The 7,575-nt window shown below is 38.3% G+C and overlaps 1 pseudogene; it reads right to left on the bottom strand.

Annotated features, from left to right (window-relative positions):
• Positions 1–3,571: 3,571 nt before the first annotated feature.
• LOC145932892 (uncharacterized) lies at positions 3,572–4,339 on the bottom strand (annotated as a pseudogene).
• Between the last annotated feature and the right edge of the window lie 3,236 nt (positions 4,340–7,575).

The raw sequence follows: 7,575 nt of genomic DNA, 5'->3' as shown, positions 1-7,575 counted from the left end.
ACAATCACTTAAAAAAATGGTAAGGACTTATATAGGAAGAACTCACAATATAATAAAACCTAGTGATGACTGAAAACCTATAGAAATATAACATATTAAGAATATAAAGGGTCCTTCTATAATAAATACCATATTTATAATAACATAACTATAACCAGTGTTGTGCTTAGATGATTTTAAATTTAGCTAGATAAAGATGAGATAAAAATATGTAAATTTATCTTAGATAAGATGAAGATAATTTTGTTTTAAATATATCTAGATAAAAGATAAAATTATATGATGATTCATCTAGATAACTTCCAGATAATATTATTTTTAAAATCGCTTATGTAAACAGTTAAAAAATAAATAAAAATGTAATGTAAAATAAAAAAAAATGGAAATTATAAAAGAGATATAAAAATATATTCATAGTTTTTTATTTATAAGTTTTTATCGTTTACTGCTCAAGTTCTACTACTTAAAATATTTTCATGTGCTATGAAACTCTAAATTAAATTATCTGAATATTATTTTAGATCATTTAGTAAAGATAACACTTTTTTTTATCTAAGATGCAGATATAGATAATACATTTTTAAATTATCTATATAAAGATAAGATAACGCCAAAATTTCATCTAGATGATCATCTATATAATTTTATTTAGATAACAGCAAACACTGACTATAACGGATTTTTTAAAATTATTATTTATAAACTTAAAAAATGTACAGGATTTGTTTGACCAAACTAGCAAATATTCTTTATTTCCAAATTCACAACGTTTCGACCATGTGGTTGTGGTCCTTCTCAAGTGAAGTGCACTACAATTTTTATAAATAAAATTAGGTATGGAATAATAATAAGAAACAATAAATCAATCAAGGGGAAATCAACTTACTTGTAAATTCAATTAAAAAAAAAACAAATTTTAGAGATTATAAGTAGAAGAGAGAAAGAAACACATGTTGTCACTATAAACATTCGTCAAGAACTAATTTAAAATAGCAGGTAAAAAGCGACCTTTATTATTTTGTCATAAATATTAGTCAAACTCTCAATGTCCTTCTGTGAATTAATTGTATTGTCAAATTTTTTAATAAAAAACATTTCGGCTATTTCTCTCTTCTTTACATGTTTTTCGCAATGCAATATATTAGCAGATTTCCAATCGAATTTGTGTCCTAGTTCCACTCTATGTTTGCTTACGACTGAGTGACATGTCGGATGTAATTTTATATTGTTGAAATGTTCTTTCATACGCGTACAAAGATGTCTTTTTGTTTGGCCTATATGTATAAGAGGCTGTACAATCATTACAGTCAATTTTATATATTATATTAGTTCTAAAGTCTTTAGATAAATTGTCTTTACCACGCTTAATTAAGGTGTTTAATTTTTTTGGTATTTTGTAGACGACATTTAAACCATTATGTTTTAATGCCCGTTTGATATCTTCACTTATACCTTTTACATATGGTAGAGAAATGTAATGATTTGTTTTTCTTTTTTCTTTATCTTTACCGCACTGCTACTCTCCACGTTATCAATGGTGTCATTATAATTGTTTTTTCAAGAGTCGATATTTCAAGATATTGATTCTTCGTGATATGGAACGTTCAATGATTTCTTTAGGGAACCCATTGTTACGTAAAATGTTTTTTACTATCTTTATATTTTTTCCGTGAAATTGATAATCAGCAAGTAAAACAGCATGGTCAACTAAATTATAAATGGTATTGATTTTGTATTTGAAAGGATGGTTCGAAAAAAGTTTATGTATCTACCCGACCATGTGGGTTTTCTAAACCAGTCAGTTATAAGATTGTTGCCATGTCGGATAACAGTGATGTTTAAAAAATTGATGGGGGGATATATTACATTTAATCTCGTATGTAAAGTTTAAATGTTCATGGTAGTTGTTAAAGGTAGTAACTATTTCATCTATTTTTGTGTGTGGTACTATGGCGAAAATATCGTCTACGTATCTATAATAAACAGGAACCTTGACATTCAACGAGTTTAAGCAATGAGTTTCGAGGTCATCCATGACCATATCAGCTAGAATAGGTGATAGCGGGGAACCCATCGGACTGCCATAGATTTGTTCATTATACATTTGTCAAACATAAACTAATAATAAAACTAATAAATATTAACTAATTATAAGTTAATAAGTTGACTCAAATATTTACATTTGTAATAAACATATTCTACAAATCTAAATTTTATATATTATTATTCATTATGCATAATTTTGTTCATTGCATAAAAAAATGTATATTAATGATTGAAAGAAAACAAAATAGTAATAAATCAATTTATCGATGTTTCTCTTACCCCGTTGGTATATGTTCAGAAGATACCGAGGTATTATGAGATTGAGATAAATGTATCATTAGATTAAAAGAATTATTTATATCAATCTGTTCGCAAGTTTCGCATTTCTGAGTGACCTCAAATGTGTTCAGTACCCAAGTGTTGAATTTATATGCTGTTTATGCACAAAGCTTATGTTTACCTTCCATGTGTTTCATCATTGCAGAATATATATTAATATTTTTCATAAGTCATAGTACAATTATTACATTTAAATTCGTTTCCTGATGAAGTATAGGGCAACTCTCTTGATGCATAAATTTCTTCATGCATTTTTTTATATGTTTTCTAATAACCTTCTTTTCAAAATACAGTTTGTATATTTCATCACAAATATAACATACTGCATTATCTTCGTCATATTTTGCAAAATAATTCCATATCCATTGACGAGATTTCAATCTGTATAGAATAAAAAGTAAATTGTTGGAATTAACAATATGTTAAAGCCTTGCTTGAATTATGTGCACAATGTGTAATTTCTAATACTAGATAAAATCCAATATTATTAATAAGCTTTTATTGTCTGCTTCAATTTCTTCCATCCCTAAAACTTGAATTTTCAATATTCTTAAATATAAACATTAAAAAATTATCATCAAATACAAAAATGTGTACCCTGTTATACTTGTTCATACTTTTATATACAAATGCCACAAACTATCGATTATAAAAGTTCTAAATGTAATAATTGGCAAATTTATTAATATATTACATCATATTTATATACATAAGATGTTAAATAAAAGAATTTTTGAGAACAAATAGATTGATCAGAACAAAAAAAATGTAATTAACAGGTGTTCTACAATTAAAATCTTTGAATTAATTAGCTTTGTTTTCTTGTTCGGATTAAATATGCTCTCAAAATATGTGACTCTTTTTATAACTTTGTATATTTGTACTTTAATATTATATTAGCTAACAATAATATTAGAGGAATACGGGATCGAAACTCGGGATACGAATATTAATCACGCACTTAATGCTGAACAAGGTTTATTCTGTATTATAAAGAATTCAGTGAGCGCGGCGTGGACACGAAGCGACAAGACGTTGTGAAGGAAGCGGAAGTAAAAGAAAACGGGCGCGGAAATCGCGGTGGAGCAATTACTAGACGAACCGCCAGATGACGGTGCTATACTCGGAAGATCGTTGATCGTATATAGAAACGCGTCACACGCTAACACCCCCCCTCGATCCGCGATCAGACTTGTTTACAGGGAATGTATCGAAGTCCGGAAATCTCGATGCATCTCGAATGCTTCGGTCCGGGAAGTCCCTTCGTGAGCATGTCCGCCGGCATGTCGTTGGTTGAGACGTGTCCGATCCTCAGAAGGCCGTTACTCAGAGCACCCCTGATGAAGTCGTAGCGCATATCAATATGCTTGCTCCGGGAATGATAGGTCGGGTTTTGAGCCAACTTTAGAGTTCCCAGGTTGTCGTTGAGAATTGTGATGTCAGCCAGTTCGGGAAAACCCAGCTGCTCCAGGAATCTGCGTAAATAGATAGCTTCTTTGGTGCATTCTGACAGTCCCATGTACTCTGCCTCCGTAGAAGACAAAGCGACCGTCGGTTGCTTCCTTGAGTCCCAAGAGATGGGGCTACCGGATAATTTGAATAAGAAACCGGTGTATGATCGTCGGTTCTCAGGGCAGCTTCCCCAATCGGCGTCGACGAATCCTTGAACAGGCTCCGGGCTTTTTCGAAAAACTAATCCGAGTTCCCTGGATCCCTTCAGATAACGGAGGACCCGTTTGGCGGCAGTCCAGTGTTCTTTACTGTAACAATTATTAAATTGTCCTAGATAACTGACGGCAAAACTGATGTCAGGGCGCGTTGTGACTGCCAGGTAAGTCAATGCGCCTACGAGTTCTCGATACGGATAGTTCTCTTCTTCGCCTGTGTCTTTTTCTGTCTTTGTCAGTTTTACACTGACATCTACCGGAGTACTGACGGGATTGCTATCGTTCATCCCGAATCGCTTGAGAATATCATCTATGTATCCTCATTGATGCATGGTTACTTCCTCGTGATTTGTATTGAATTCTATATTTAGACAGTAGTGTACTTCACCCAGGTCCTTGATATCTAATTGCTTAGACATTTCTTTTCGAAATCTGGTAACAATTGTAGGGTCGCGAGTTGCGAGCAGTATATCGTCGACATAGACGACAATGACGGTTAACTCTTCTCCCTTTCCTAGGAAATATAGACATGGATCTGAGTCGGAGGGATGAGCTCCGAATCTCTTCAAGATGCTGTCCAACTTCGTGTACCAGTTTCTGCCGGCTTGACGAAGACCGTACAAGGATTTCTTTAGAAGGCATACCTTGTCTCCGCTCTGAAGTTCTTGCAACATTTTTTCGGCCTCTTGTGCAAGACTTTCGTTTTTATCCTCTGAAATATTCTTCAAAATTCCGGTGAATTGCTTCGGAGGTTCCATCAGTATACGCTCATCCAGGTCTCCATTTAGATAAGCCGTCGTTACGTCAAAATGATGCATCTTCATGTCGAGACGAGCGGATAATGCTGCGACCAGGCGTATCGATCCTTGACGGGCTACGGGCGCAAATGTCTCGTTGAAATGCATTCCGGGCTGCTGGCTAAATCCTTGAGCGACTAGTCTAGCCTTACTATGCAGAGTCCCGTCTGAATTGTACTTATTTCGCAAGACAATTCGGCTCCCTATGGTGTTAGCGTCTATAGGTCGGTCGATGAGTTGCCAAGTACCGTTGCGTAGAATTGACTTGATTTCAGAAGCCATGGCGTCGTGTCATTTCTCAGCCTCTGGACTAGTCATAGCCTGCTTCATTGGAACCTCGGAAAGTAGAGCTTCTGTTTCTTCTTTCGTAAACCTGGCATCTTCATGGACGAGCTTATAGACTTTGCGGGGCCTTCCCCTTTCTCCGGTTCTCAATATCTTAGGTCTGCCTCGTCCTCTGGTCGATTGCTGCGCTGGTCCTGGAGGAATCTCTTCGTCGCCGCTGTCTTCATCGGGTTGTTCCAAGACGGGGATTGGTAACTCGATATCGACGAATTCGGATTTCTCTTCTTCTTTCCTAGTTAGGGAAATTTCATCCGGATTATCTTCGAGTAGAGATTCTGGACTCTCGGGGTGATTCTTCACGTCCTCGATGAACTTGACGTCGCGCGATAAGATGACCTTATTTTCGTCAGGCAACCATACTCTAAATCCTTTGGATTCATTTGAATAGCCTAAGAAGATACCTTCCTTAGAGCGTCGATCTAACTTTCCTCTGCCGGGTTCTCTGTTCAGGCAGAATATTCGGCAACCGAACTCTCTGAAGTGTCCGACATCGGGCACGTTTCCGGTCCATAGTTGATGTGGGGTTAATCCGTTGAGACTCTTTGATGGACATCGATTCCGAATGTAGTTGGCCGTGTTGACCGCCTCGGCCCAAAACTTGGTTGGTAGTCCTGATTGAGCAAGCAGACATCTCGCCATTTCCATTAGGATGCGGTTTCGTCGCTCCGCAATCCTATTTTGCTCGGGATTATACGGAACCGTTAGTCGTCTCGTGATGCCCTTGTCTTTCAAGAAACTGTCGAAGTCCTTGCCTGTGAACTCCAAACCATTATCAGATTGAAAACATTTGACGCTTTTACCTGTTTGCTTTTCTGCAAGTGCGATGAACTCTTTCGTCGCCTGAAACGCTTCGCTCTTGTGCCTCAAGAATCGAATTTCACTCCACCTTGAGTGATCGTCGATGAACTCGATGAAATATTTCGACTTCCCGATGGACTCGACTCTCATTGGGCCGCAAACATCCGAGTGGATGATGTCGAGTTTTTCCGATACTCTGTTGGATTCTTTGGGAAATGGTGTGCGAGTCATCTTTCCTTCGAGACAGACCTTGCAGGTGAATTCATTCGCTGAACTGTTAAATTTCAATCCGTTGACGATTCCGTGTCGCTGCGCCGTAACGAGGTCTCTTCTGTTCAAGTGGCCGAGTCTACGATGCCATAATTCGAGGTCCAATCGCTCTTCCGATGATGATAGCGCGCATTTCAGTTTTAAATCCGATTTGTTTCGACTGGATTCGCGCGCAAAATATAGGCCCCCGATTCTGTCTGCAACTAGCTTGACCTTGCCGTTTCCATCTACAATTCTCGCGTCCTCTTTAGTAAATATTACATTAAAACCGTTGTCGGTTATTTTACTCACGGACATTAGGTTAGTGCGGAGGTCCGGAACGTGCAGAGTCTTATTCAGTGATAGGAATTTATCTTCACCGAAAACGTCAGCCGTGACCATTACCTTGCCCTCGGCGATCGTCTGGGTTGAGGCGTTGCTAGCCAGATTCAATATTCCGGGGCTGAAGTTGTCAACTTCGCTGAATGCTTCTAGTTTACCGCATAGATGTGTCGAGGCGCCGCTGTCTAAGCACCATGTGTGACGTGGCTGGATCGTGCAGGTTTGTAAGGCGATATCTGCACACAGCGACACTTGCTCGACGCTCTTCGCTGACTAATTTTTGTCTGTCTTGGAGTGACAGTCTGCAGCCTTATGACCTAGTTTGTTGCACTTGAAACATCGGAACTTTATGACCTTTTTGTCGTTCGCTTGTACCGGCGTCCTGTTATCGCGGGTTCGGCTCTTGTTTTTATTTATGAACATAGCTTTAGGACCAGCGTGGTGTGTTTCGCCCTTTCGTGCCTCATTTTCCTCGACAATCTTGACGCGTAAAATGTCGGGAGTGGGCAGATCATCGCGAGCCTCTATTGCACACCTGAAATTATCGAAGTTCGACGGCAGACTATATAGTAACATCGTAGCCAGTACGTCAGGGTGGATATCTACCTGCATATCTTGAAACTTATCGACAGCGTCGAAAAATCGGTTCATATGCTCGCGAATGTCGTCGCCTTCCTCCATCCAATGAAGCATCATTCGTTTCAGAAACATAGTCTTCCTAGCGGGTCCGCGCGATTGATAAGTTCCCTCTAGTTTCAGCCAAACATCGCGCGCGGTGGCGCATCCTTTGATTTGTTTCAGCTCAGAACTGCCGATCGCCAAGATGATGTCGGATCTCGCCTTGGCGTCACCTTTTTCCCACGCTTTACGTGCTGCTTCCGACGCGTTGTCACCGGCCACTACCTCGGGCTTCGTTGCCTCACCGTTCACGTACGACCACGCGTCGTTTTTTATAAGGAGGGCTTCCATATGAAGCTTCCATGTGTCGTAAT

The sequence above is a fragment of the Prenolepis imparis genome, unplaced genomic scaffold (assembly GCF_030444845.1).
Source record: "Prenolepis imparis isolate NDT839.2.m4 unplaced genomic scaffold, iyPreImpa1.0 SCAF_2, whole genome shotgun sequence".
Taxonomy (NCBI): domain Eukaryota; kingdom Metazoa; phylum Arthropoda; class Insecta; order Hymenoptera; family Formicidae; genus Prenolepis; species Prenolepis imparis.
Note: the sequence above shows the minus strand (reverse complement) of the source record. Positions and strands in the feature narration are given on the sequence as shown.